Source organism: Taudactylus pleione, unplaced genomic scaffold (genome assembly GCF_031769625.1).
Source record: "Taudactylus pleione unplaced genomic scaffold, aTauple2 ptg000085l, whole genome shotgun sequence".
Classification (NCBI taxonomy): Eukaryota; Metazoa; Chordata; class Amphibia; order Anura; family Myobatrachidae; genus Taudactylus; species Taudactylus pleione.
Window position 1 is genome coordinate 5,078,533 of NW_028284487.1, and position 27,309 is coordinate 5,105,841.

A 27,309-nucleotide genomic window follows, 5' to 3' on the forward strand; every position below is an offset into this window, starting at 1 on the left:
CAGACAGTGAGGCTCTTCCTGCATTTTAGGAACATGTCATTAAACCATCTCCAATTTTTTTTTACTGTTTCATGATGTAATGGTTATTTATGTGTAGATCTGAGTTAAAATTAGTTTTGTTAATAACAACTAAACTTTTAATTAACAAATCAGCAGCACTAGGTAGAAATGTGCATATCAGATACTTTCAAATATCACAAAACTGTAGTGCTATCTGTGGAATTACAGTGAATGTATTGCAATTATTTCCATCAGCCACTTTGTAAGATACATAACAAAGTTTATTTGTTCATTCCAGAACATATTATCATCTTCATCATAATCAACAATTGCCACCAAGCTCAGGAAATCTTTCCCATCTTAAAGTTAATCTTAAATATATCTCTATAACACTGACATGAGCTGTTTCTTTTTAAAACATAAACAGTAATTGAAAAATTAAAATCAATATTTTTTGGAAACCATCATACTCACCATTGTATCCTAATCCTGATTTAATCCTAGTTTGCAGCCTTGATGTTATGAACTAATTATTTCACATATACATTTGCAGAATCCTATGATGTGCCTTTCACAATATCCATACTGCCACAAAGAATGCAAAATTTGATCTTGAGAGATCTGCAGAGATTAAATGAATGTTGAGAGAAAATGCATGTTAATAAACAAATTTATGATTGTGCAGTGGCAGGTGTGCTATTTCTACATTAAATAAGCATGGGACCAATGAAATAAACAGAACGATAATAAATTAATTTGTACTCCAGGTAATGTCTGGTAGTGGTATAGAAGTAGTTGTGGCCAAGTGGTTAAGGCGATGGACTTGAAATCCATTGGGGTTTCCCCGCGCAGGTTCAAATCCTGCCAGCTAAGTCTTGCTTTTCGAGCGTGTCAAAAACAGAGATCATACTTCCTTGACTCCTTTATTTTCTAGGAAACTATACTAGCTATTATATTTCCCATAGTTTGTCTATTAATATAGCAGCTACCAAATAGAAATTGCAACAGGTTTTAAATGACAATCATGAAATGGAAAGCAATTATTTTTCTACAGAAGCTCATCACAAAATCAACGTGCAGGTAGTTGTGGCCGAGTGGTTAAGGCAATTGACTCGAAATCCATTGGGGTTTTCCTGCGCAGGTTCAAATCCTGCCAGCTACGTTACATTTTGCTTTTCAAACTTATTTAAAAACACAATATGCATTTAAGATGTAGAAAAGCAAAATATGTTATGTTGAACAATGTAACTGTCTCATCCTAAATCACCTTCACCTGCATCCTATTTCACAATGGACTGCTTTTTGAAGCACGTGATCTCAGACAGTGAGGCTCTTCCTGCATTTTAGGAACATGTCATTAAACCATCTCCAATTTTTTTTTACTGTTTCATGATGTAATGGTTATTTATGTGTAGATCTGAGTTAAAATTAGTTTTGTTAATAACAACTAAACTTTTAATTAACAAATCAGCAGCACTAGGTAGAAATGTGCATATCAGATACTTTCAAATATCACAAAACTGTAGTGCTATCTGTGGAATTACAGTGAATGTATTGCAATTATTTCCATCAGCCACTTTGTAAGATACATAACAAAGTTTATTTGTTCATTCCAGAACATATTATCATCTTCATCATAATCAACAATTGCCACCAAGCTCAGGAAATCTTTCCCATCTTAAAGTTAATCTTAAATATATCTCTATAACACTGACATGAGCTGTTTCTTTTTAAAACATAAACAGTAATTGAAAAATTAAAATCAATATTTTTTGGAAACCATCATACTCACCATTGTATCCTAATCCTGATTTAATCCTAGTTTGCAGCCTTGATGTTATGAACTAATTATTTCACATATACATTTGCAGAATCCTATGATGTGCCTTTCACAATATCCATACTGCCACAAAGAATGCAAAATTTGATCTTGAGAGATCTGCAGAGATTAAATGAATGTTGAGAGAAAATGCATGTTAATAAACAAATTTATGATTGTGCAGTGGCAGGTGTGCTATTTCTACATTAAATAAGCATGGGACCAATGAAATAAACAGAACGATAATAAATTAATTTGTACTCCAGGTAATGTCTGGTAGTGGTATAGAAGTAGTTGTGGCCGAGTGGTTAAGGCGATGGACTTGAAATCCATTGGGGTTTCCCCGCGCAGGTTCAAATCCTGCCAGCTACGTCTTGCTTTTCGAGCGTGTCAAAAACAGAGATCATACTTCCTTGACTCCTTTATTTTCTAGGAAACTATACTAGCTATTATATTTCCCATAGTTTGTCTATTAATATAGCAGCTACCAAATAGAAATTGCAACAGGTTTTAAATGACAATCATGAAATGGAAAGCAATTATTTTTCTACAGAAGCTCATCACAAAATCAACGTGCAGGTAGTTGTGGCCGAGTGGTTAAGGCGATTGACTCGAAATCCATTGGGGTTTTCCTGCGCAGGTTCAAATCCTGCCAGCTACGTTACGTTTTGCTTTTCAAACTTATTTAAAAACACAATATGCATTTGAGATGTAGAAAAGCAAAATATGTTATGTTGAACAATGTAACTGTCTCATCCTAATTCACCTTCACCTGCATCCTATTTCACAATGGACTGCTTTTTGAAGCACGTGATCTCAGACAGTGAGGCTCTTCCTGCATTTTAGGAACATGTCATTAAACCATCTCCAATTTTTTTTTACTGTTTCATGATGTAATGGTTATTTATGTGTAGATCTGAGTTAAAATTAGTTTTGTTAATAACAACTAAACTTTTAATTAACAAATCAGCAGCACTAGGTAGAAATGTGCATATCAGATACTTTCAAATATCACAAAACTGTAGTGCTATCTGTGGAATTACAGTGAATGTATTGCAATTATTTCCATCAGCCACATTGTAAGATACATAACAAAGTTTATTTGTTCATTCCAGAACATATTATCATCTTCATCATAATCAACAATTGCCACCAAGCTCAGGAAATCTTTCCCATCTTAAAGTTAATCTTAAATATATCTCTATAACACTGACATGAGCTGTTTCTTTTTAAAACATAAACAGTAATTGAAAAATTAAAATCAATATTTTTTGGAAACCATCATACTCACCATTGTATCCTAATCCTGATTTAATCCTAGTTTGCAGCCTTGATGTTATGAACTAATTATTTCACATATACATTTGCAGAATCATATGATGTGCCTTTCACAATATCCATACTGCCACAAAGAATGCAAAATTTGATCTTGAGAGATCTGCAGAGATTAAATGAATGTTGAGAGAAAATGCATGTTAATAAACAAATTTATGATTGTGCAGTGGCAGGTGTGCTATTTCTACATTAAATAAGCATGGGACCAATGAAATAAACAGAACGATAATAAATTAATTTGTACTCCAGGTAATGTCTGGTAGTGGTATAGAAGTAGTTGTGGCCGAGTGGTTAAGGCGATGGACTTGAAATCCATTGGGGTTTCCCCGCGCAGGTTCAAATCCTGCCAGCTACGTCTTGCTTTTCGAGCGTGTCAAAAACAGAGATCATACTTCCTTGACTCCTTTATTTTCTAGGAAACTATACTAGCTATTATATTTCCCATAGTTTGTCTATTAATATAGCAGCTACCAAATAGAAATTGCAACAGGTTTTAAATGACAATCATGAAATGGAAAGCAATTATTTTTCTACAGAAGCTCATCACAAAATCAATGTGCAGGTAGTTGTGGCCGAGTGGTTAAGGCAATTGACTCGAAATCCATTGGGGTTTTCCTGCGCAGGTTCAAATCCTGCCAGCTACGTTACATTTTGCTTTTCAAACTTATTTAAAAACACAATATGCATTTAAGATGTAGAAAAGCAAAATATGTTATGTTGAACAATGTAACTGTCTCATCCTAAATCACCTTCACCTGCATCCTATTTCACAATGGACTGCTTTTTGAAGCACGTGATCTCAGACAGTGAGGCTCTTCCTGCATTTTAGGAACATGTCATTAAACCATCTCCAATTTTTTTTTACTGTTTCATGATGTAATGGTTATTTATGTGTAGATCTGAGTTAAAATTAGTTTTGTTAATAACAACTAAACTTTTAATTAACAAATCAGCAGCACTAGGTAGAAATGTGCATATCAGATACTTTCAAATATCACAAAACTGTAGTGCTATCTGTGGAATTACAGTGAATGTATTGCAATTATTTCCATCAGCCACTTTGTAAGATACATAACAAAGTTTATTTGTTCATTCCAGAACATATTATCATCTTCATCATAATCAACAATTGCCACCAAGCTCAGGAAATCTTTCCCATCTTAAAGTTAATCTTAAATATATCTCTATAACACTGACATGAGCTGTTTCTTTTTAAAACATAAACAGTAATTGAAAAATTAAAATCAATATTTTTTGGAAACCATCATACTCACCATTGTATCCTAATCCTGATTTAATCCTAGTTTGCAGCCTTGATGTTATGAACTAATTATTTCACATATACATTTGCAGAATCCTATGATGTGCCTTTCACAATATCCATACTGCCACAAAGAATGCAAAATTTGATCTTGAGAGATCTGCAGAGATTAAATGAATGTTGAGAGAAAATGCATGTTAATAAACAAATTTATGATTGTGCAGTGGCAGGTGTGCTATTTCTACATTAAATAAGCATGGGACCAATGAAATAAACAGAACGATAATAAATTAATTTGTACTCCAGGTAATGTCTGGTAGTGGTATAGAAGTAGTTGTGGCCGAGTGGTTAAGGCGATGGACTTGAAATCCATTGGGGTTTCCCCGCGCAGGTTCAAATCCTGCCAGCTAAGTCTTGCTTTTCGAGCGTGTCAAAAACAGAGATCATACTTCCTTGACTCCTTTATTTTCTAGGAAACTATACTAGCTATTATATTTCCCATAGTTTGTCTATTAATATAGCAGCTACCAAATAGAAATTGCAACAGGTTTTAAATGACAATCATGAAATGGAAAGCAATTATTTTTCTACAGAAGCTCATCACAAAATCAACGTGCAGGTAGTTGTGGCCGAGTGGTTAAGGCGATTGACTCGAAATCCATTGGGGTTTTCCTGCGCAGGTTCAAATCCTGCCAGCTACGTTACATTTTGCTTTTCAAACTTATTTAAAAACACAATATGCATTTAAGATGTAGAAAAGCAAAATATGTTATGTTGAACAATGTAACTGTCTCATCCTAAATCACCTTCACCTGCATCCTATTTCACAATGGACTGCTTTTTGAAGCACGTGATCTCAGACAGTGAGGCTCTTCCTGCATTTTAGGAACATGTCATTAAACCATCTCCAATTTTTTTTTACTGTTTCATGATGTAATGGTTATTTATGTGTAGATCTGAGTTAAAATTAGTTTTGTTAATAACAACTAAACTTTTAATTAACAAATCAGCAGCACTAGGTAGAAATGTGCATATCAGATACTTTCAAATATCACAAAACTGTAGTGCTATCTGTGGAATTACAGTGAATGTATTGCAATTATTTCCATCAGCCACTTTGTAAGATACATAACAAAGTTTATTTGTTCATTCCAGAACATATTATCATCTTCATCATAATCAACAATTGCCACCAAGCTCAGGAAATCTTTCCCATCTTAAAGTTAATCTTAAATATATCTCTATAACACTGACATGAGCTGTTTCTTTTTAAAACATAAACAGTAATTGAAAAATTAAAATCAATATTTTTTGGAAACCATCATACTCACCATTGTATCCTAATCCTGATTTAATCCTAGTTTGCAGCCTTGATGTTATGAACTAATTATTTCACATATACATTTGCAGAATCCTATGATGTGCCTTTCACAATATCCATACTGCCACAAAGAATGCAAAATTTGATCTTGAGAGATCTGCAGAGATTAAATGAATGTTGAGAGAAAATGCATGTTAATAAACAAATTTATGATTGTGCAGTGGCAGGTGTGCTATTTCTACATTAAATAAGCATGGGACCAATGAAATAAACAGAACGATAATAAATTAATTTGTACTCCAGGTAATGTCTGGTAGTGGTATAGAAGTAGTTGTGGCCGAGTGGTTAAGGCGATGGACTTGAAATCCATTGGGGTTTCCCCGCGCAGGTTCAAATCCTGCCAGCTAAGTCTTGCTTTTCGAGCGTGTCAAAAACAGAGATCATACTTCCTTGACTCCTTTATTTTCTAGGAAACTATACTAGCTATTATATTTCCCATAGTTTGTCTATTAATATAGCAGCTACCAAATAGAAATTGCAACAGGTTTTAAATGACAATCATGAAATGGAAAGCAATTATTTTTCTACAGAAGCTCATCACAAAATCAACGTGCAGGTAGTTGTGGCCGAGTGGTTAAGGCGATTGACTCGAAATCCATTGGGGTTTTCCTGCGCAGGTTCAAATCCTGCCAGCTACGTTACATTTTGCTTTTCAAACTTATTTAAAAACACAATATGCATTTAAGATGTAGAAAAGCAAAATATGTTATGTTGAACAATGTAACTGTCTCATCCTAAATCACCTTCACCTGCATCCTATTTCACAATAGACTGCTTTTTGAAGCACGTGATCTCAGACAGTGAGGCTCTTCCTGCATTTTAGGAACATGTCATTAAACCATCTCCAATTTTTTTTTACTGTTTCATGATGTAATGGTTATTTATGTGTAGATCTGAGTTAAAATTAGTTTTGTTAATAACAACTAAACTTTTAATTAACAAATCAGCAGCACTAGGTAGAAATGTGCATATCAGATACTTTCAAATATCACAAAACTGTAGTGCTATCTGTGGAATTACAGTGAATGTATTGCAATTATTTCCATCAGCCACTTTGTAAGATACATAACAAAGTTTATTTGTTCATTCCAGAACATATTATCATCTTCATCATAATCAACAATTGCCACCAAGCTCAGGAAATCTTTCCCATCTTAAAGTTAATCTTAAATATATCTCTATAACACTGACATGAGCTGTTTCTTTTTAAAACATAAACAGTAATTGAAAAATTAAAATCAATATTTTTTGGAAACCATCATACTCACCATTGTATCCTAATCCTGATTTAATCCTAGTTTGCAGCCTTGATGTTATGAACTAATTATTTCACATATACATTTGCAGAATCCTATGATGTGCCTTTCACAATATCCATACTGCCACAAAGAATGCAAAATTTGATCTTGAGAGATCTGCAGAGATTAAATGAATGTTGAGAGAAAATGCATGTTAATAAACAAATTTATGATTGTGCAGTGGCAGGTGTGCTATTTCTACATTAAATAAGCATGGGACCAATGAAATAAACAGAACGATAATAAATTAATTTGTACTCCAGGTAATGTCTGGTAGTGGTATAGAAGTAGTTGTGGCCAAGTGGTTAAGGCGATGGACTTGAAATCCATTGGGGTTTCCCCGCGCAGGTTCAAATCCTGCCAGCTAAGTCTTGCTTTTCGAGCGTGTCAAAAACAGAGATCATACTTCCTTGACTCCTTTATTTTCTAGGAAACTATACTAGCTATTATATTTCCCATAGTTTGTCTATTAATATAGCAGCTACCAAATAGAAATTGCAACAGGTTTTAAATGACAATCATGAAATGGAAAGCAATTATTTTTCTACAGAAGCTCATCACAAAATCAACGTGCAGGTAGTTGTGGCCGAGTGGTTAAGGCGATTGACTCGAAATCCATTGGGGTTTTCCTGCGCAGGTTCAAATCCTGCCAGCTACGTTACGTTTTGCTTTTCAAACTTATTTAAAAACACAATATGCATTTGAGATGTAGAAAAGCAAAATATGTTATGTTGAACAATGTAACTGTCTCATCCTAATTCACCTTCACCTGCATCCTATTTCACAATGGACTGCTTTTTGAAGCACGTGATCTCAGACAGTGAAGCTCTTCCTGCATTTTAGGAACATGTCATTAAACCATCTCCAATTTTTTTTTACTGTTTCGTGATGTAATGGTTATTTATGTGTAGATCTGAGTTAAAATTAGTTTTGTTAATAACAACTAACCTTTTAATTAACAAATCAGCAGCACTAGGTAGAAATGTGCATATCAGATACTTTCAAATATCACAAAACTGTAGTGCTATCTGTGGAATTACATTGAATGTATTGCAATTATTTCCATCAGCCACATTGTAAGATACATAACAAAGTTTATTTGTTCATTCCAGAACATATTATCATCTTCATCATAATCAACAATTGCCACCAAGCTCAGGAAATCTTTCCCATCTTAAAGTTAATCTTAAATATATCTCTATAACACTGACATGAGCTGTTTCTTTTTAAAACATAAACAGTAATTGAAAAATTTAAATCAATATTTTTTGGAAACCATCATACTCACCATTGTATCCTAATCCTGATTTAATCCTAGTTTGCAGCCTTGATGTTATGAACTAATTATTTCACATATACATTTGCAGAATCCTATGATGTGCCTTTCACAATATCCATACTGCCACTAAAGAATGCAAAATTTGATCTTGAGAGATCTGCAGAGATGAAATGAATGATGAGAAAAAATGCATGTTAATAAACAAATTTATGATTGTGCAGTGGCAGGTGTGCTAATTCTACATTAAATAAGCATGGGACCAATGAAATAAACAGAACGATAATAAATTATTTTGTACTACAGGTAATGTCAGGTAGTGGTATAGAAGTAGTTGTGGCCGAGTGGTTAAGGCGATGGACTTGAAATCCATTGGGGTTTCCCCGCGCAGGTTCAAATCCTGCCAGCTACGTCTTGCTTTTCGAGCGTGTCAAAAACAGAGATCATACTTCCTTGACTCATTTATTTTCTAGGAAACTATACTAGCTATTATATTTCCCATAGTTTGTCTATTAATATAGCAGCTACCAAATAGAAATTGTAACAGGTTTTAAATGACAATCATGAAATGGAAAGCAATTATTTTTCCACAGAAGATCATCACAAAACCAACGTGCAGGTAGTTGTGGCCGAGTGGTTAAGGCGATGGACTCGAAATCCATTGGGGTTTCCCCACGCATGTTCAAATCCTGTCAGCTACATTTTGCTTTTCAAACTTATTTAAAAACACAATATGCATTTAAGACGTAGAAAAGCAAAATATGTTATGTTGAACAATGTAACTGTCTCATCCTAAATCACCTTCACCTGCATCCTCTTTCACAATGGACTGCTTTTTGAAGCACGTGATCTCAGACAGTGAGGCTCTTCCTGCATTTTAGGAACATGTCATTAAACCATCTCCAATTTTTTTTTACTGTTTCATGATGTAATGGTTATTTATGTGTAGATCTGAGTTAAAATTAGTTTTGTTAATAAAAACTAAACTTTTAATTAACAAATCAGCAGCACTAGGAAGAAATGTGCATATCAGATACTTTCAAATATCATAAAACTGTAGTGCTATCTGTGGAATTACAGTGAATGTATTGCAATTATTTCCATCGGCCACTTTTTAAGATACATAACAAAGTATATTTGTTCATTCCAGAACATATTATCATCTTCATCATAATCAACAATTGCCACCAAGCTCAGGAAATCTTTCCCATCTTAAAGTTAATCTTAAATATATCTCTATAACACTGACATGAGCTGTTTCTTTTTAAAACATAAACAGTAATTGAAAAATTTAAATCAATATTTTTTTGAAATCATCATACTCACCATTGTATCCTAATCCTGATTTAATCCTAGTTTGCAGCCTTGATGTTATGAACTAATTATTTCACATATACATTTGCAGAATCCTATGATGTGCCTTTCACAATATCCATACTGCCACAAAGAATGCAAAATTTGATCTTGAGAGATCTGCAGAGATGAAATGAATGTTGAGAGAAAATGCATGTTAATAAACAAATTTATGATTGTGCAGTGGCAGGTGTGCTATTTCTACATTAAATAAGCATGGGACCAATGAAATAAACAGAACGATAATAAATTAATTTGTACTCCAGGTAATGTCTGGTAGTGGTATAGAAGTAGTTGTGGCCGAGTGGTTAAGGCGATGGACTTGAAATCCATTGGGGTTTCCCCGCGCAGGTTCAAATCCTGCCAGCTACGTCTTGCTTTTCGAGCGTGTCAAAAACAGAGATCATACTTCCTTGACTCCTTTATTTTCTAGGAAACTATACTAGCTATTATATTTCCCATAGTTTGTCTATTAATATAGCAGCTACCAAATAGAAATTGCAACAGGTTTTAAATGACAATCATGAAATGGAAAGCAATTATTTTTCTACAGAAGCTCATCACAAAATCAACGTGCAGGTAGTTGTGGCCGAGTGGTTAAGGCGATTGACTCGAAATCCATTGGGGTTTTCCTGCGCAGGTTCAAATCCTGCCAGCTACGTTACGTTTTGCTTTTCAAACTTATTTAAAAACACAATATGCAGTTGAGATGTAGAAAAGCAAAATATGTTATGTTGTACAATGTAACTGTCTCATCCTAATTCACCTTCACCTGCATCCTATTTCACAATGGACTGCTTTTTGAAGCACGTGATCTCAGACAGTGAGGCTCTTCCTGCATTTTAGGAACATGTCATTAAACCATCTCCAATTTTTTTTTACTGTTTCATGATGTAATGGTTATTTATGTGTAGATCTGAGTTAAAATTAGTTTTGTTAATAACAACTAAACTTTTAATTAACAAATCAGCAGCACTAGGTAGAAATGTGCATATCAGATACTTTCAAATATCACAAAACTGTAGTGCTATCTGTGGAATTACAGTGAATGTATTGCAATTATTTCCATCAGCCACATTGTAAGATACATAACAAAGTTTATTTGTTCATTCCAGAACATATTATCATCTTCATCATAATCAACAATTGCCACCAAGCTCAGGAAATCTTTCCCATCTTAAAGTTAATCTTAAATATATCTCTATAACACTGACATGAGCTGTTTCTTTTTAAAACATAAACAGTAATTGAAAAATTTAAATCAATATTTTTTTGAAATCATCATACTCACCATTGTATCCTAATCCTGATTTAATCCTAGTTTGCAGCCTTGATGTTATGAACTAATTATTTCACATATACATTTGCAGAATCCTATGATGTGCCTTTCACAATATCCATACTGCCACAAAGAATGCAAAATTTGATCTTGAGAGATCTGCAGAGATGAAATGAATGTTGAGAGAAAATGCATGTTAATAAACAAATTTATGATTGTGCATTGGCAGGTGTGCTATTTCTACATTAAATAAGCATGGGACCAATGAAATAAACAGAACGATAATAAATTAATTTGTACTCCAGGTAATGTCTGGTAGTGGTATAGAAGTAGTTGTGGCCGAGTGGTTAAGGCGATGGACTTGAAATCCATTGGGGTTTCCCCGCGCAGGTTCAAATCCTGCCAGCTACGTCTTGCTTTTCGAGCGTGTCAAAAACAGAGATCATACTTCCTTGACTCCTTTATTTTCTAGGAAACTATACTAGCTATTATATTTCCCATAGTTTGTCTATTAATATAGCAGCTACCAAATAGAAATTGCAACAGGTTTTAAATGACAATCATGAAATGGAAAGCAATTATTTTTCTACAGAAGCTCATCACAAAATCAACGTGCAGGTAGTTGTGGCCGAGTGGTTAAGGCGATTGACTCGAAATCCATTGGGGTTTTCCTGCGCAGGTTCAAATCCTGCCAGCTACGTTACGTTTTGCTTTTCAAACTTATTTAAAAACACAATATGCAGTTGAGATGTAGAAAAGCAAAATATGTTATGTTGTACAATGTAACTGTCTCATCCTAATTCACCTTCACCTGCATCCTATTTCACAATGGACTGCTTTTTGAAGCACGTGATCTCAGACAGTGAGGCTCTTCCTGCATTTTAGGAACATGTCATTAAACCATCTCCAATATTTTTTTACTGTTTCATGATGTAATGGTTATTTATGTGTAGATCTGAGTTAAAATTAGTTTTGTTAATAACAACTAAACTTTTAATTAACAAATCAGCAGCACTAGGTAGAAATGTGCATATCAGATACTTTCAAATATCACAAAACTGTAGTGCTATCTGTGGAATTACAGTGAATGTATTGCAATTATTTCCATCAGCCACATTGTAAGATACATAACAAAGTTTATTTGTTCATTCCAGAACATATTATCATCTTCATCATAATCAACAATTGCCACCAAGCTCAGGAAATCTTTCCCATCTTAAAGTTAATCTTAAATATATCTCTATAACACTGACATGAGCTGTTTCTTTTTAAAACATAAACAGTAATTGAAAAATTAAAATCAATATTTTTTGGAAACCATCATACTCACCATTGTATCCTAATCCTGATTTAATCCTAGTTTGCAGCCTTGATGTTATGAACTAATTATTTCACATATACATTTGCAGAATCCTATGATGTGCCTTTCACAATATCCATACTGCCACAAAGAATGCAAAATTTGATCTTGAGAGATCTGCAGAGATGAAATGAATGTTGAGAGAAAATGCATGTTAATAAACAAATTTATGATTGTGCAGTGGCAGGTGTGCTATTTCTACATTAAATAAGCATGGGACCAATGAAATAAACAGAACGATAATAAATTAATTTGTACTCCAGGTAATGTCTGGTAGTGGTATAGAAGTAGTTGTGGCCGAGTGGTTAAGGCGATGGACTTGAAATCCATTGGGGTTTCCCCGCGCAGGTTCAAATCCTGCCAGCTACGTCTTGCTTTTCGAGCGTGTCAAAAACAGAGATCATACTTCCTTGACTCCTTTATTTTCTAGGAAACTATACTAGCTATTATATTTCCCATAGTTTGTCTATTAATATAGCAGCTACCAAATAGAAATTGCAACAGGTTTTAAATGACAATCATGAAATGGAAAGCAATTATTTTTCTACAGAAGCTCATCACAAAATCAACGTGCAGGTAGTTGTGGCCGAGTGGTTAAGGCGATTGACTCGAAATCCATTGGGGTTTTCCTGCGCAGGTTCAAATCCTGCCAGCTACGTTACGTTTTGCTTTTCAAACTTATTTAAAAACACAATATGCAGTTGAGATGTAGAAAAGCAAAATATGTTATGTTGTACAATGTAACTGTCTCATCCTAATTCACCTTCACCTGCATCCTATTTCACAATGGACTGCTTTTTGAAGCACGTGATCTCAGACAGTGAGGCTCTTCCTGCATTTTAGGAACATGTCATTAAACCATCTCCAATTTTTTTTTACTGTTTCATGATGTAATGGTTATTTATGTGTAGATCTGAGTTAAAATTAGTTTTGTTAATAACAACTAAACTTTTAATTAACAAATCAGCAGCACTAGGTAGAAATGTGCATATCAGATACTTTCAAATATCACAAAACTGTAGTGCTATCTGTGGAATTACAGTGAATGTATTGCAATTATTTCCATCAGCCACATTGTAAGATACATAACAAAGTTTATTTGTTCATTCCAGAACATATTATCATCTTCATCATAATCAACAATTGCCACCAAGCTCAGGAAATCTTTCCCATCTTAAAGTTAATCTTAAATATATCTCTATAACACTGACATGAGCTGTTTCTTTTTAAAACATAAACAGTAATTGAAAAATTTAAATCAATATTTTTTTGAAATCATCATACTCACCATTGTATCCTAATCCTGATTTAATCCTAGTTTGCAGCCTTGATGTTATGAACTAATTATTTCACATATACATTTGCAGAATCCTATGATGTGCCTTTCACAATATCCATACTGCCACAAAGAATGCAAAATTTGATCTTGAGAGATCTGCAGAGATGAAATGAATGTTGAGAGAAAATGCATGTTAATAAACAAATTTATGATTGTGCATTGGCAGGTGTGCTATTTCTACATTAAATAAGCATGGGACCAATGAAATAAACAGAACGATAATAAATTAATTTGTACTCCAGGTAATGTCTGGTAGTGGTATAGAAGTAGTTGTGGCCGAGTGGTTAAGGCGATGGACTTGAAATCCATTGGGGTTTCCCCGCGCAGGTTCAAATCCTGCCAGCTACGTCTTGCTTTTCGAGCGTGTCAAAAACAGAGATCATACTTCCTTGACTCCTTTATTTTCTAGGAAACTATACTAGCTATTATATTTCCCATAGTTTGTCTATTAATATAGCAGCTACCAAATAGAAATTGCAACAGGTTTTAAATGACAATCATGAAATGGAAAGCAATTATTTTTCTACAGAAGCTCATCACAAAATCAACGTGCAGGTAGTTGTGGCCGAGTGGTTAAGGCGATTGACTCGAAATCCATTGGGGTTTTCCTGCGCAGGTTCAAATCCTGCCAGCTACGTTACGTTTTGCTTTTCAAACTTATTTAAAAACACAATATGCAGTTGAGATGTAGAAAAGCAAAATATGTTATGTTGTACAATGTAACTGTCTCATCCTAATTCACCTTCACCTGCATCCTATTTCACAATGGACTGCTTTTTGAAGCACGTGATCTCAGACAGTGAGGCTCTTCCTGCATTTTAGGAACATGTCATTAAACCATCTCCAATATTTTTTTACTGTTTCATGATGTAATGGTTATTTATGTGTAGATCTGAGTTAAAATTAGTTTTGTTAATAACAACTAAACTTTTAATTAACAAATCAGCAGCACTAGGTAGAAATGTGCATATCAGATACTTTCAAATATCACAAAACTGTAGTGCTATCTGTGGAATTACAGTGAATGTATTGCAATTATTTCCATCAGCCACATTGTAAGATACATAACAAAGTTTATTTGTTCATTCCAGAACATATTATCATCTTCATCATAATCAACAATTGCCACCAAGCTCAGGAAATCTTTCCCATCTTAAAGTTAATCTTAAATATATCTCTATAACACTGACATGAGCTGTTTCTTTTTAAAACATAAACAGTAATTGAAAAATTAAAATCAATATTTTTTGGAAACCATCATACTCACCATTGTATCCTAATCCTGATTTAATCCTAGTTTGCAGCCTTGATGTTATGAACTAATTATTTCACATATACATTTGCAGAATCCTATGATGTGCCTTTCACAATATCAATACTGCCACTAAAGAATGCAAAATTTGATCTTGAGAGATCTGCAGAGATGAAATGAATGATGAGAGAAAATGCATGTTAATAAACAAATTTATGATTGTGCAGTGGCAGGTGTGCTAATTCTACATTAAATAAGCATGGGACCAATGAAATAAACAGAACAATAATAAATTAATTTGTACTCCAGGTAATGTCTGGTAGTGGTATAGAAGTAGTTGTGGCCGAGTGGTTAAGTCGATGGACTTGAAATCCATTGGGGTTTCCCCGCGCAGGTTCAAATCCTGCCAGCTACGTCTTGCTTTTCGAGCGTGTCAAAAACAGAGATCATACTTCCTTGACTCCTTTATTTTCTAGGAAACTATACTAGCTATTATATTTCCCATAGTTTGTCTATTAATATAGCAGCTACCAAATAGAAATTGCAACAGGTTTTAAATGACAATCATGAAATGGAAAGCAATTATTTTTCTACAGAAGCTCATCACAAAATCAACGTGCAGGTAGTTGTGGCCGAGTGGTTAAGGCGATTGACTCGAAATCCATTGGGGTTTTCCTGCGCAGGTTCAAATCCTGCCAGCTACGTTACGTTTTGCTTTTCAAACTTATTTAAAAACACAATATGCATTTGAGATGTAGAAAAGCAAAATATGTTATGTTGAACAATGTAACTGTCTCATCCTAATTCACCTTCACCTGCATCCTATTTCACAATGGACTGCTTTTTGAAGCACGTGATCTCAGACAGTGAGGCTCTTCCTGCATTTTAGGAACATGTCATTAAACCATCTCCAATTTTTTTTTACTGTTTCGTGATGTAATGGTTATTTATGTGTAGATCTGAGTTAAAATTAGTTTTGTTAATAACAACTAACCTTTTAATTAACAAATCAGCAGCACTAGGTAGAAATGTGCATATCAGATACTTTCAAATATCACAAAACTGTAGTGCTATCTGTGGAATTACATTGAATGTATTGCAATTATTTCCATCAGCCACATTGTAAGATACATAACAAAGTTTATTTGTTCATTCCAGAACATATTATCATCTTCATCATAATCAACAATTGCCACCAAGCTCAGGAAATCTTTCCCATCTTAAAGTTAATCTTAAATATATCTCTATAACACTGACATGAGCTGTTTCTTTTTAAAACATAAACAGTAATTGAAAAATTTAAATCAATATTTTTTGGAAACCATCATACTCACCATTGTATCCTAATCCTGATTTAATCCTAGTTTGCAGCCTTGATGTTATGAACTAATTATTTCACATATACATTTGCAGAATCCTATGATGTGCCTTTCACAATATCCATACTGCCACTAAAGAATGCAAAATTTGATCTTGAGAGATCTGCAGAGATGAAATGAATGATGAGAAAAAATGCATGTTAATAAACAAATTTATGATTGTGCAGTGGCAGGTGTGCTAATTCTACATTAAATAAGCATGGGACCAATGAAATAAACAGAACGATAATAAATTATTTTGTACTACAGGTAATGTCAGGTAGTGGTATAGAAGTAGTTGTGGCCGAGTGGTTAAGGCGATGGACTTGAAATCCATTGGGGTTTCCCCGCGCAGGTTCAAATCCTGCCAGCTACGTCTTGCTTTTCGAGCGTGTCAAAAACAGAGATCATACTTCCTTGACTCATTTATTTTCTAGGAAACTATACTAGCTATTATATTTCCCATAGTTTGTCTATTAATATAGCAGCTACCAAATAGAAATTGTAACAGGTTTTAAATGACAATCATGAAATGGAAAGCAATTATTTTTCCACAGAAGATCATCACAAAACCAACGTGCAGGTAGTTGTGGCCGAGTGGTTAAGGCGATGGACTCGAAATCCATTGGGGTTTCCCCACGCATGTTCAAATCCTGTCAGCTACATTTTGCTTTTCAAACTTATTTAAAAACACAATATGCATTTAAGATGTAGAAAAGCAAAATATGTTATGTTGAACAATGTAACTGTCTCATCCTAAATCACCTTCACGTGCATCCTCTTTCACAATGGACTGCTTTTTGAAGCACGTGATCTCAGACAGTGCGGCTCTTCCTGCATTTTAGGAACATGTCATTAAACCATCTCCAATTTTTTTTTACTGTTTCATGATGTAATGGTTATTTATGTGTAGATCTGAGTTAAAATTAGTTTTGTTAATAAAAACTAAACTTTTAATTAACAAATCAGCAGCACTAGGAAGAAATGTGCATATCAGATACTTTCAAATATCATAAAACTGTAGTGCTATCTGTGGAATTACAGTGAATGTATTGCAATTATTTCCATCGGCCACTTTTTAAGATACATAACAAAGTATATTTGTTCATTCCAGAACATATTATTATCTTCATCATAATCAACAATTGCCACCAAGCTCAGGAAATCTTTCCCATCTTAAAGTTAATCTTAAATATATCTCTATAACACTGACATGAGCTGTTTCTTTTTAAAACATAAACAGTAATTGAAAAATTTAAATCAATATTTTTTTGAAATCATCATACTCACCATTGTATCCTAATCCTGATTTAATCCTAGTTTGCAGCCTTGATGTTATGAACTAATTATTTCACATATACATTTGCAGAATCCTATGATGTGCCTTTCACAATATCCATACTGCCACAAAGAATGCAAAATTTGATCTTGAGAGATCTGCAGAGATGAAATGAATGTTGAGAGAAAATGCATGTTAATAAACAAATTTATGATTGTGCAGTGGCAGGTGTGCTATTTCTACATTAAATAAGCATGGGACCAATGAAATAAACAGAACGATAATAAATTAATTTGTACTCCAGGTAATGTCTGGTAGTGGTATAGAAGTAGTTGTGGCCGAGTGGTTAAGGCAATGGACTTGAAATCCATTGGGGTTTCCCCGCGCAGATTCAAATTCTGCCAGCTACGTCTTGCTTTTCGAGCGTGTCAAAAACAGAGATCATACTTCCTTGACTCCTTTATTTTCTATTATATTTCCCATAGTTTGTCTATTAATATAGCAGCTACCAAATAGAAATTGCAACAGGTTTTAAATGACAATCATGAAATGGAAAGCAATTATTTTTCTACAGAAGCTCATCACAAAATCAACGTGCAGGTAGTTGTGGCCGAGTGGTTAAGGCGATTGACTCGAAATCCATTGGGGTTTTCCTGCGCAGGTTCAAATCCTGCCAGCTACGTTACGTTTTGCTTTTCAAACTTATTTAAAAACACAATATGCATTTGAGATGTAGAAAAGCAAAATATGTTATGTTGAACAATGTAACTGTCTCATCCTAATTCACCTTCACCTGCATCCTATTTCACAATGGACTGCTTTTTGAAGCACGTGATCTCAGACAGTGAGGCTCTTCCTGCATTTTAGGAACATGTCATTAAACCATCTCCAATTTTTTTTTACTGTTTCATGATGTAATGGTTATTTATGTGTAGATCTGAGTTAAAATTAGTTTTGTTAATAACAACTAAACTTTTAATTAACAAATCAGCAGCACTAGGTAGAAATGTGCATATCAGATACTTTCAAATATCACAAAACTGTAGTGCTATCTGTGGAATTACAGTGAATGTATTGCAATTATTTCCATCAGCCACATTGTAAGATACATAACAAAGTTTATTTGTTCATTCCAGAACATATTATCATCTTCATCATAATCAACAATTGCCACCAAGCTCAGGAAATCTTTCCCATCTTAAAGTTAATCTTAAATATATCTCTATAACACTGACATGAGCTGTTTCTTTTTAAAACATAAACAGTAATTGAAAAATTAAAATCAATATTTTTTGGAAACCATCATACTCACCATTGTATCCTAATCCTGATTTAATCCTAGTTTGCAGCCTTGATGTTATGAACTAATTATTTCACATATACATTTGCAGAATCCTATGATGTGCCTTTCACAATATCCATACTGCCACTAAAGAATGCAAAATTTGATCTTGAGAGATCTGCAGAGATGAAATGAATGATGAGAGAAAATGCATGTTAATAAACAAATTTATGATTGTGCAGTGGCAGGTGTGCTAATTCTACATTAAATAAGCATGGGACCAATGAAATAAACAGAACGATAATAAATTATTTTGTACTCCAGGTAATGTCAAGCAGTGGTATAGAAGTAGTTGTGGCCGAGTGGTTAAGGCGATGCACTTGAAATCCATTGGGGTTTCCCCGCGCAGGTTCAAATCCTGCCAGCTACGTCTTGCTTTTCGAGCATGTCAAAAACAGAGATCATACTTCCTTGACTCATTTATTTTCTAGGAAACTATACTAGCTATTATATTTCCCATAGTTTGTCTATTAATATAGCAGCTACCAAATAGAAATTGCAACAGGTTTTAAATGACAATCATGAAATGGAAAGCAATTATTTTTCCACAGAAGCTCATCACAAAATCAACGTGCAGGTAGTTGTGGCCGAGAAGTTAAGGCGATGGACTCGAAATCCTTTGGGGTTTCCCCGCGCATGTTCAAATCCTGTCAGCTACATTTTGCTTTTCAAACTTATTTAAAAACACAATATGCATTTAAGATGTAGAAAAGCAAAATATGTTATGTTGAACAATGTAACTGTCTCATCCTAAATCACCTTCACCTGCATCCTATTTCACAATGGACTGCGTTTTGAAGCACGTGATCTCAGACAGTGCGGCTCTTCCTGCATTTTAGGAACATGTCATTAAACCATCTCCAATTTTTTTTTACTGTTTCATGATGTAATGGTTATTTATGTGTAGATCTGAGTTAAAATTTGTTTTGTTAATAAAAACTAAACTTTTAATTAACAAATCAGCAGCACTAGGAAGAAATGTGCATATCAGATACTTTCAAATATCACAAAACTGTAGTGCTATCTGTGGAATTACAGTGAATGTATTGCAATTATTTCCATCGGCCACTTTTTAAGATACATAACAAAGTTTATTTGTTCATTCCAGAACATATTATCATCTTCATCATAATCAACAATTGCCACCAAGCTCAGGAAATCTTTCCCATCTTAAAGTTAATCTTAAATATATCTCTATAACACTGACATGAGCTGTTTCTTTTTAAAACATAAACAGTAATTGAAAAATTTAAATCAATATTTTTTGGAAACCATCATACTCACCATTGTATCCTAATCCTGATTTAATCCTAGTTTGCAGCCTTGATGTTATGAACTAATTATTTGACATATACATTTGCAGAATCCTATGATGTGCCTTTCACAATATCCATACTGCCACTAAAGAATGCAAAATTTGATCTTGAGAGATCTGCAGAGATGAAATGAATGATGAGAGAAAATGCATGTTAATAAACAAATTTATGATTGTGCAGTGGCAGGTGTGCTAATTCTACATTAAATAAGCATGGGACCAATGAAATAAACAGAATGATAATAAATTATTTTGTACTCCAGGTAATGTCGGGTAGTGGTATAGAAGTAGTTGTGGCCGAGTGGTTAAGGCGATGGACTTGAAATCTTTTGGGGTTTCCCCGCGCAGGTTCAAATCCTGCCAGCTACGTCTTGCTTTTCGAGCATGTCAAAAACAGAGATCATACTTCCTTGACTCATTTATTTTCTAGGAAACTATACTAGCTATTATATTTCCCATAGTTTGTCTATTAATATAGCAGCTACCAAATAGAAATTGCAACAGGTTTTAAATGACAATCATGGAATGGAAAGCAATTATTTTTCCACAGAAGCTCATCACAAAATCAACGTGCAGGTAGTTGTGGCCGAGTGGTTAAGGCGATGGACTCGAAATCCATTGGGGTTTCCACGCGCAGGTTCAAATCCTGCCAGCTACGTTTTGATTTTCAAACTTATTTAAAAACACAATATGCATTTAAGATGTAGAAAAGCAAAATATGTTATGTTGAACAATGTAACAGTCTCATCCTAAATCACCTTCACCTGCATCCTATTTCACAATGGACTGCTTTTTGAAGCACGTGATCTCAGACAGTGAGGCTCTTCCTGCATTTTAGGAACATGTTATTAAACCATCTCCAATTTTTTTTACTGTTTCATGATGTAATGGTTATTTATGTGTAGATCTGAGTTAAAATTAGTTTTGTTAATAAAAACTAAACTTTTAATTAACAAATCAGCAGCACTAGGAAGAAATGTGCATATCAGATACTTTCAAATATCACAAAACTGTAGTGCTATCTGTGGAATTACAGTGAATGTATTGCAATTATTTCCATCGGCCACTTTTTAAGATACATAACAAAGTTTATTTGTTCATTCCAGAACATATTATCATCTTCATCATAATCAACAATTGCCACCAAGCTCAGGAAATCTTTCCCATCTTAAAGTTAATCTTAAATATATCTCTATAACACTGACATGAGCTGTTTCTTTTTAAAACATAAACAGTAATTGAAAAATTTAAATCAATATTTTTTGGAAACCATCATACTCACCATTGTATCTTAATCCTGATTTAATCCTAGTTTGCAGCCTTGATGTTTTTAACTAATCATTTCACATATACATTTGCAGAATCCTATGATGTGCCTTTCACAATATCCATACTGCCACTAAAGAATGCAAAATTTGATCTTGAGAGATCTGCAGAGATGAAATGAATGATGAGAGAAAATGCATGTTAATAAACAAATTTATGATTGTGCAGTGGCAGGTGTGCTAATTCTACATTAAATAAGCATGGGACCAATGAAATAAACAGAACGATAATAAATTATTTTGTACTCCAGGTAATGTCGGGTAGTGGTATAGAAGTAGTTGTGGCCGAGTGGTTAAGGCGATGGACTTGAAATCTTTTGGGGTTTCCCCGCGCAGGTTCAAATCCTGCCAGCTACGTCTTGCTTTTCGAGCATGTCAAAAACAGAGATCATACTTCCTTGACTCATTTATTTTCTAGGAAACTATACTAGCTATTATATTTCCCATAGTTTGTCTATTAATAAAGCAGCTACCAAATAGAAATTGCAACAGGTTTTAAATGACAATCATGAAATGGAAAGCAATTATTTTTCCACAGAAGCTCATCACAAAATCAACGTGCAGGTAGTTGTGGCCGAGTGGTTAAGGCGATGGACTCGAAATCCATTGGGGTTTCCACGCGCAGGTTCAAATCCTGCCAGCTACGTTTTGCTTTTCAAACTTATTTAAAAACACAATATGCATTTAAGATGTAGAAAAGCAAAATATGTTATGTTGAACAATGTAACTGTCTCATCCTAAATCACCTTCACCTGCATCCTATTTCACAATGGACTGCTTTTTGAAGCACGTGATCTCAGACAGTGAGGCTCTTCCTGCATTTTAGGAACATGTTATTAAACCATCTCCAATTTTTTTTACTGTTTCATGATGTAATGGTTATTTATGTGTAGATCTGAGTTAAAATTAGTTTTGTTAATAAAAACTAAACTTTTAATTAACAAATCAGCAGCACTAGGAAGAAATGTGCATATCAGATACTTTCAAATATCACAAAACTGTAGTGCTATCTGTGGAATTACAGTGAATGTATTGCAATTATTTCCATCGGCCACTTTTTAAGATACATAACAAAGTTTATTTGTTCATTCCAGAACATATTATCATCTTCATCATAATCAACAATTGCCACCAAGCTCAGGAAATCTTTACCATCTTAAAGTTAATCTTAAATATATCTCTATTACACTGACATGAGCTGTTTCTTTTTAAAACATAAACAGTAATTGAAAAATTTAAATCAATATTTTTTGGAAACCATCATACTCACCATTGTATCTTAATCCTGATTTAATCCTAGTTTGCAGCCTTTATGTTTTTAACTAATCATTTCACATATACATTTGCAGAATCCTATGATGTGCCTTTCACAATATCCATACTGCCACTAAAGAATGCAAAATTTGATCTTGAGAGATCTGCAGAGATGAAATGAATGATGAGAGAAAATGCATGTTAATAAACAAATTTATGATTGTGCAGTGGCAGGTGTGCTAATTCTACATTAAATAAGCATGGGACCAATGAAATAAACAGAACGATAATAAATTATTTTGTACTCCAGGTAATGTCTGGTAGTAGTATAGAAGTAGTTGTGGCCGAGTGGTTAAGGTGATGGACTTGAAATCCATTGGTGTTTCCCCGCGCAGGTTCAAATCCTGCCAGCTAGCTCTTGCTTTTCGAGCATGTCAAAAACAGAGATCATACTTCCTTGACTCCTTTATTTTCTAGGAAACTATACTAGCTATTATATTTCCCATAGTTTGTCTATTAATATAGCAGCTACCAAATAGAAATTGCAACAGGTTTTAAATGACAATCATGAAATGGAAAGCAATTATTTTTCTACAGAAGCTCATCACAAAATCAACGTGCAGGTAGTTGTGGCCGAGTGGTTAAGGCGATTGACTCGAAATCCATTGGGGTTTCCCTGCGCAGGTTCAAATCCTGCCAGCTACGTTACATTTTGCTTTTCAAACTTATTTAAAAACACAATATGCATTTGAGATGTAGAAAAGCAAAATATGTTATGTTGAACAATGTAACTGTCTCATCCTAAATCACCTTCACCTGCATCCTATTTCACAATGGACTGCTTTTTGAAGCACGTGATCTCAGACAGTGAGGCTCTTCCTGCATTTTAGGAACATGTCATTAAACCATCTCCAATTTTTTTTTACTGTTTCATGATGTAATGGTTATTTATGTGTAGATCTGAGTTAAAATTAGTTTTGTTAATAACAACTAAACTTTTAATTACCAAATCAGCAGCACTAGGAAGAAATGTGCATATCAGATACTTTCAAATATCCCAAAACTGTAGTGCTATCTGTGGAATTACAGTGAATATATTGCAATTATTTCCATCAGCCACTTTGTAAGATACATAACAAAGTTTATTTGTTCATTCCAGAACATAATATCATCTTCATCATAATCAACAATTGCCACCAAGCTCAGGAAATCTTTCCCATCTTAAAGTTAATCTTAAATATATCTCTATAACACTGACATGAGCTGTTTCTTTTTAAAACATAAACAGTAATTGAAAAATTAAAATCAATATTTTTTGGAAACCATCATTCTCACCATTGTATCCTAATCCTGATTTAATCCTAGTTTGCATCCTTGATGTTATGAACTAATTATTTCACATATACATTTGCAGAATCCTATGATGTGCCTTTCACAATATCCATACTGCCACTAAAGAATGCAAAATTTGATCTTGAGAGATCTGCAGAGATGAAATGAATGATGAGAGAAAATGCATGTTAATAAACAAATTTATGATTGTGCAGTGGCAGGTGTGCTAATTCTACATTAAATAAGCATGGGACCAATGAAATAAACAGAACGATAATAAATTATTTTGTACTCCAGGTAATGTCAAGCAGTGGTATAGAAGTAGTTGTGGCCGAGTGGTTAAGGCGATGCACTTGAAATCCATTGGGGTTTCCCCGCGCAGGTTCAAATCCTGCCAGCTACGTCTTGCTTTTCGAGCATGTCAAAAACAGAGATCATACTTCCTTGACTCATTTATTTTCTAGGAAACTATACTAGCTATTATATTTCCCATAGTTTGTCTATTAATATAGCAGCTACCAAATAGAAATTGCAACAGGTTTTAAATGACAATCATGAAATGGAAAGCAATTATTTTTCCACAGAAGCTCATCACAAAATCAACGTGCAGGTAGTTGTGGCCGAGAAGTTAAGGCGATGGACTCGAAATCCTTTGGGGTTTCCCCGCGCATGTTCAAATCCTGTCAGCTACATTTTGCTTTTCAAACTTATTTAAAAACACAATATGCATTTAAGATGTAGAAAAGCAAAATATGTTATGTTGAACAATGTAACTGTCTCATCCTACATCACCTTCACCTGCATCCTATTTCACAATGGACTGCGTTTTGAAGCACGTGATCTCAGACAGTGCGGCTCTTCCTGCATTTTAGGAACATGTCATTAAACCATCTCCAATTTTTTTTTACTGTTTCATGATGTAATGGTTATTTATGTGTAGATCTGAGTTAAAATTTGTTTTGTTAATAAAAACTAAACTTTTAATTAACAAATCAGCAGCACTAGGAAGAAATGTGCATATCAGATACTTTCAAATATCACAAAACTGTAGTGCTATCTGTGGAATTACAGTGAATGTATTGCAATTATTTCCATCGGCCACTTTTTAAGATACATAACAAAGTTTATTTGTTCATTCCAGAACATATTATCATCTTCATCATAATCAACAATTGCCACCAAGCTCAGGAAATCTTTCCCATCTTAAAGTTAATCTTAAATATATCTCTATAACACTGACATGAGCTGTTTCTTTTTAAAACATAAACAGTAATTGAAAAATTTAAATCAATATTTTTTGGAAACCATCATACTCACCATTGTATCCTAATCCTGATTTAATCCTAGTTTGCAGCCTTGATGTTATGAACTAATTATTTGACATATACATTTGCAGAATCCTATGATGTGCCTTTCACAATATCCATACTGCCACTAAAGAATGCAAAATTTGATCTTGAGAGATCTGCAGAGATGAAATGAATGATGAGAGAAAATGCATGTTAATAAACAAATTTATGATTGTGCAGTGGCAGGTGTGCTAATTCTACATTAAATAAGCATGGGACCAATGAAATAAACAGAATGATAATAAATTATTTTGTACTCCAGGTAATGTCGGGTAGTGGTATAGAAGTAGTTGTGGCCGAGTGGTTAAGGCGATGGACTTGAAATCTTTTGGGGTTTCCCCGCGCAGGTTCAAATCCTGCCAGCTACGTCTTGCTTTTCGAGCATGTCAAAAACAGAGATCATACTTCCTTGACTCATTTATTTTCTAGGAAACTATACTAGCTATTATATTTCCCATAGTTTGTCTATTAATATAGCAGCTACCAAATAGAAATTGCAACAGGTTTTAAATGACAATCATGGAATGGAAAGCAATTATTTTTCCACAGAAGCTCATCACAAAATCAACGTGCAGGTAGTTGTGGCCGAGTGGTTAAGGCGATGGACTCGAAATCCATTGGGGTTTCCACGCGCAGGTTCAAATCCTGCCAGCTACGTTTTGATTTTCAAACTTATTTAAAAACACAATATGCATTTAAGATGTAGAAAAGCAAAATATGTTATGTTGAACAATGTAACTGTCTCATCCTAAATCACCTTCACCTGCATCCTATTTCACAATGGACTGCTTTTTGAAGCACGTGATCTCAGACAGTGAGGCTCTTCCTGCATTTTAGGAACATGTTATTAAACCATCTCCAATTTTTTTTACTGTTTCATGATGTAATGGTTATTTATGTGTAGATCTGAGTTAAAATTAGTTTTGTTAATAAAAACTAAACTTTTAATTAACAAATCAGCAGCACTAGGAAGAAATGTGCATATCAGATACTTTCAAATATCACAAAACTGTAGTGCTATCTGTGGAATTACAGTGAATGTATTGCAATTATTTCCATCGGCCACTTTTGAAGATACATAACAAAGTTTATTTGTTCATTCCAGAACATATTATCATCTTCATCATAATCAACAATTGCCACCAAGCTCAGGAAATCTTTCCCATCTTAAAGTTAATCTTAAATATATCTCTATAACACTGACATGAGCTGTTTCTTTTTAAAACATAAACAGTAATTGAAAAATTTAAATCAATATTTTTTGGAAACCATCATACTCACCATTGTATCTTAATCCTGATTTAATCCTAGTTTGCAGCCTTGATGTTTTTAACTAATCATTTCACATATACATTTGCAGAATCCTATGATGTGCCTTTCACAATATCCATACTGCCACTAAAGAATGCAAAATTTGATCTTGAGAGATCTGCAGAGATGAAATGAATGATGAGAGAAAATGCATGTTAATAAACAAATTTATGATTGTGCAGTGGCAGGTGTGCTAATTCTACATTAAATAAGCATGGGACCAATGAAATAAACAGAACGATAATAAATTATTTTGTACTCCAGGTAATGTCGGGTAGTGGTATAGAAGTAGTTGTGGCCGAGTGGTTAAGGCGATGGACTTGAAATCTTTTGGGGTTTCCCCGCGCAGGTTCAAATCCTGCCAGCTACGTCTTTCTTTTCGAGCATGTCAAAAACAGAGATCATACTTCCTTGACTCATTTATTTTCTAGGAAACTATACTAGCTATTATATTTCCCATAGTTTGTCTATTAATATAGCAGCTACCAAAT

General features: G+C 34.0%; 39 non-coding genes across 39 annotated transcripts; all 39 read left to right on the forward strand.

The window, feature by feature from the left end:
• Positions 1-791: 791 nt before the first annotated feature.
• TRNAS-UGA (transfer RNA serine (anticodon UGA)) lies at positions 792-873 on the forward strand. Its single transcript has one exon. It is a non-coding gene; the product is annotated as a tRNA-Ser (tRNA).
• Positions 874-1,080: 207 nt separating this feature from the next.
• On the forward strand, positions 1,081-1,162 carry TRNAS-CGA (transfer RNA serine (anticodon CGA)). Its single transcript has one exon. It is a non-coding gene; the product is annotated as a tRNA-Ser (tRNA).
• A 947-nt stretch (positions 1,163-2,109) lies between these two features.
• On the forward strand, positions 2,110-2,191 carry TRNAS-UGA (transfer RNA serine (anticodon UGA)). The gene has a single exon. It is a non-coding gene; the product is annotated as a tRNA-Ser (tRNA).
• Positions 2,192-2,398: 207 nt separating this feature from the next.
• On the forward strand, positions 2,399-2,480 carry TRNAS-CGA (transfer RNA serine (anticodon CGA)). Its single transcript has one exon. It is a non-coding gene; the product is annotated as a tRNA-Ser (tRNA).
• Positions 2,481-3,427: 947 nt separating this feature from the next.
• Positions 3,428-3,509, forward strand: TRNAS-UGA (transfer RNA serine (anticodon UGA)). The gene has a single exon. It is a non-coding gene; the product is annotated as a tRNA-Ser (tRNA).
• Positions 3,510-3,716: 207 nt separating this feature from the next.
• On the forward strand, positions 3,717-3,798 carry TRNAS-CGA (transfer RNA serine (anticodon CGA)). The gene has a single exon. It is a non-coding gene; the product is annotated as a tRNA-Ser (tRNA).
• A 947-nt stretch (positions 3,799-4,745) lies between these two features.
• TRNAS-UGA (transfer RNA serine (anticodon UGA)) lies at positions 4,746-4,827 on the forward strand. The gene has a single exon. It is a non-coding gene; the product is annotated as a tRNA-Ser (tRNA).
• Positions 4,828-5,034: 207 nt separating this feature from the next.
• TRNAS-CGA (transfer RNA serine (anticodon CGA)) lies at positions 5,035-5,116 on the forward strand. Its single transcript has one exon. It is a non-coding gene; the product is annotated as a tRNA-Ser (tRNA).
• A 947-nt stretch (positions 5,117-6,063) lies between these two features.
• Positions 6,064-6,145, forward strand: TRNAS-UGA (transfer RNA serine (anticodon UGA)). The gene has a single exon. It is a non-coding gene; the product is annotated as a tRNA-Ser (tRNA).
• A 207-nt stretch (positions 6,146-6,352) lies between these two features.
• TRNAS-CGA (transfer RNA serine (anticodon CGA)) lies at positions 6,353-6,434 on the forward strand. The gene has a single exon. It is a non-coding gene; the product is annotated as a tRNA-Ser (tRNA).
• Positions 6,435-7,381: 947 nt separating this feature from the next.
• Positions 7,382-7,463, forward strand: TRNAS-UGA (transfer RNA serine (anticodon UGA)). The gene has a single exon. It is a non-coding gene; the product is annotated as a tRNA-Ser (tRNA).
• Positions 7,464-7,670: 207 nt separating this feature from the next.
• TRNAS-CGA (transfer RNA serine (anticodon CGA)) lies at positions 7,671-7,752 on the forward strand. Its single transcript has one exon. It is a non-coding gene; the product is annotated as a tRNA-Ser (tRNA).
• A 948-nt stretch (positions 7,753-8,700) lies between these two features.
• On the forward strand, positions 8,701-8,782 carry TRNAS-UGA (transfer RNA serine (anticodon UGA)). Its single transcript has one exon. It is a non-coding gene; the product is annotated as a tRNA-Ser (tRNA).
• Positions 8,783-8,989: 207 nt separating this feature from the next.
• TRNAS-CGA (transfer RNA serine (anticodon CGA)) lies at positions 8,990-9,071 on the forward strand. The gene has a single exon. It is a non-coding gene; the product is annotated as a tRNA-Ser (tRNA).
• A 942-nt stretch (positions 9,072-10,013) lies between these two features.
• TRNAS-UGA (transfer RNA serine (anticodon UGA)) lies at positions 10,014-10,095 on the forward strand. Its single transcript has one exon. It is a non-coding gene; the product is annotated as a tRNA-Ser (tRNA).
• Positions 10,096-10,302: 207 nt separating this feature from the next.
• Positions 10,303-10,384, forward strand: TRNAS-CGA (transfer RNA serine (anticodon CGA)). Its single transcript has one exon. It is a non-coding gene; the product is annotated as a tRNA-Ser (tRNA).
• Positions 10,385-11,331: 947 nt separating this feature from the next.
• Positions 11,332-11,413, forward strand: TRNAS-UGA (transfer RNA serine (anticodon UGA)). Its single transcript has one exon. It is a non-coding gene; the product is annotated as a tRNA-Ser (tRNA).
• A 207-nt stretch (positions 11,414-11,620) lies between these two features.
• TRNAS-CGA (transfer RNA serine (anticodon CGA)) lies at positions 11,621-11,702 on the forward strand. The gene has a single exon. It is a non-coding gene; the product is annotated as a tRNA-Ser (tRNA).
• Positions 11,703-12,649: 947 nt separating this feature from the next.
• TRNAS-UGA (transfer RNA serine (anticodon UGA)) lies at positions 12,650-12,731 on the forward strand. Its single transcript has one exon. It is a non-coding gene; the product is annotated as a tRNA-Ser (tRNA).
• Positions 12,732-12,938: 207 nt separating this feature from the next.
• TRNAS-CGA (transfer RNA serine (anticodon CGA)) lies at positions 12,939-13,020 on the forward strand. The gene has a single exon. It is a non-coding gene; the product is annotated as a tRNA-Ser (tRNA).
• Positions 13,021-13,967: 947 nt separating this feature from the next.
• Positions 13,968-14,049, forward strand: TRNAS-UGA (transfer RNA serine (anticodon UGA)). Its single transcript has one exon. It is a non-coding gene; the product is annotated as a tRNA-Ser (tRNA).
• A 207-nt stretch (positions 14,050-14,256) lies between these two features.
• TRNAS-CGA (transfer RNA serine (anticodon CGA)) lies at positions 14,257-14,338 on the forward strand. Its single transcript has one exon. It is a non-coding gene; the product is annotated as a tRNA-Ser (tRNA).
• Positions 14,339-15,286: 948 nt separating this feature from the next.
• TRNAS-UGA (transfer RNA serine (anticodon UGA)) lies at positions 15,287-15,368 on the forward strand. Its single transcript has one exon. It is a non-coding gene; the product is annotated as a tRNA-Ser (tRNA).
• Positions 15,369-15,575: 207 nt separating this feature from the next.
• On the forward strand, positions 15,576-15,657 carry TRNAS-CGA (transfer RNA serine (anticodon CGA)). Its single transcript has one exon. It is a non-coding gene; the product is annotated as a tRNA-Ser (tRNA).
• A 948-nt stretch (positions 15,658-16,605) lies between these two features.
• On the forward strand, positions 16,606-16,687 carry TRNAS-UGA (transfer RNA serine (anticodon UGA)). The gene has a single exon. It is a non-coding gene; the product is annotated as a tRNA-Ser (tRNA).
• A 207-nt stretch (positions 16,688-16,894) lies between these two features.
• Positions 16,895-16,976, forward strand: TRNAS-CGA (transfer RNA serine (anticodon CGA)). The gene has a single exon. It is a non-coding gene; the product is annotated as a tRNA-Ser (tRNA).
• A 942-nt stretch (positions 16,977-17,918) lies between these two features.
• TRNAS-UGA (transfer RNA serine (anticodon UGA)) lies at positions 17,919-18,000 on the forward strand. The gene has a single exon. It is a non-coding gene; the product is annotated as a tRNA-Ser (tRNA).
• A 190-nt stretch (positions 18,001-18,190) lies between these two features.
• Positions 18,191-18,272, forward strand: TRNAS-CGA (transfer RNA serine (anticodon CGA)). Its single transcript has one exon. It is a non-coding gene; the product is annotated as a tRNA-Ser (tRNA).
• A 948-nt stretch (positions 18,273-19,220) lies between these two features.
• TRNAS-UGA (transfer RNA serine (anticodon UGA)) lies at positions 19,221-19,302 on the forward strand. The gene has a single exon. It is a non-coding gene; the product is annotated as a tRNA-Ser (tRNA).
• Positions 19,303-20,534: 1,232 nt separating this feature from the next.
• TRNAS-UGA (transfer RNA serine (anticodon UGA)) lies at positions 20,535-20,616 on the forward strand. Its single transcript has one exon. It is a non-coding gene; the product is annotated as a tRNA-Ser (tRNA).
• A 207-nt stretch (positions 20,617-20,823) lies between these two features.
• TRNAS-CGA (transfer RNA serine (anticodon CGA)) lies at positions 20,824-20,905 on the forward strand. Its single transcript has one exon. It is a non-coding gene; the product is annotated as a tRNA-Ser (tRNA).
• A 942-nt stretch (positions 20,906-21,847) lies between these two features.
• TRNAS-UGA (transfer RNA serine (anticodon UGA)) lies at positions 21,848-21,929 on the forward strand. Its single transcript has one exon. It is a non-coding gene; the product is annotated as a tRNA-Ser (tRNA).
• A 207-nt stretch (positions 21,930-22,136) lies between these two features.
• TRNAS-CGA (transfer RNA serine (anticodon CGA)) lies at positions 22,137-22,218 on the forward strand. The gene has a single exon. It is a non-coding gene; the product is annotated as a tRNA-Ser (tRNA).
• Positions 22,219-23,160: 942 nt separating this feature from the next.
• TRNAS-UGA (transfer RNA serine (anticodon UGA)) lies at positions 23,161-23,243 on the forward strand. The gene has a single exon. It is a non-coding gene; the product is annotated as a tRNA-Ser (tRNA).
• A 206-nt stretch (positions 23,244-23,449) lies between these two features.
• On the forward strand, positions 23,450-23,531 carry TRNAS-CGA (transfer RNA serine (anticodon CGA)). Its single transcript has one exon. It is a non-coding gene; the product is annotated as a tRNA-Ser (tRNA).
• A 948-nt stretch (positions 23,532-24,479) lies between these two features.
• TRNAS-UGA (transfer RNA serine (anticodon UGA)) lies at positions 24,480-24,561 on the forward strand. The gene has a single exon. It is a non-coding gene; the product is annotated as a tRNA-Ser (tRNA).
• Positions 24,562-25,793: 1,232 nt separating this feature from the next.
• On the forward strand, positions 25,794-25,875 carry TRNAS-UGA (transfer RNA serine (anticodon UGA)). The gene has a single exon. It is a non-coding gene; the product is annotated as a tRNA-Ser (tRNA).
• A 207-nt stretch (positions 25,876-26,082) lies between these two features.
• TRNAS-CGA (transfer RNA serine (anticodon CGA)) lies at positions 26,083-26,164 on the forward strand. Its single transcript has one exon. It is a non-coding gene; the product is annotated as a tRNA-Ser (tRNA).
• A 942-nt stretch (positions 26,165-27,106) lies between these two features.
• Positions 27,107-27,188, forward strand: TRNAS-UGA (transfer RNA serine (anticodon UGA)). Its single transcript has one exon. It is a non-coding gene; the product is annotated as a tRNA-Ser (tRNA).
• The last annotated feature ends 121 nt before the right edge of the window (positions 27,189-27,309 follow it).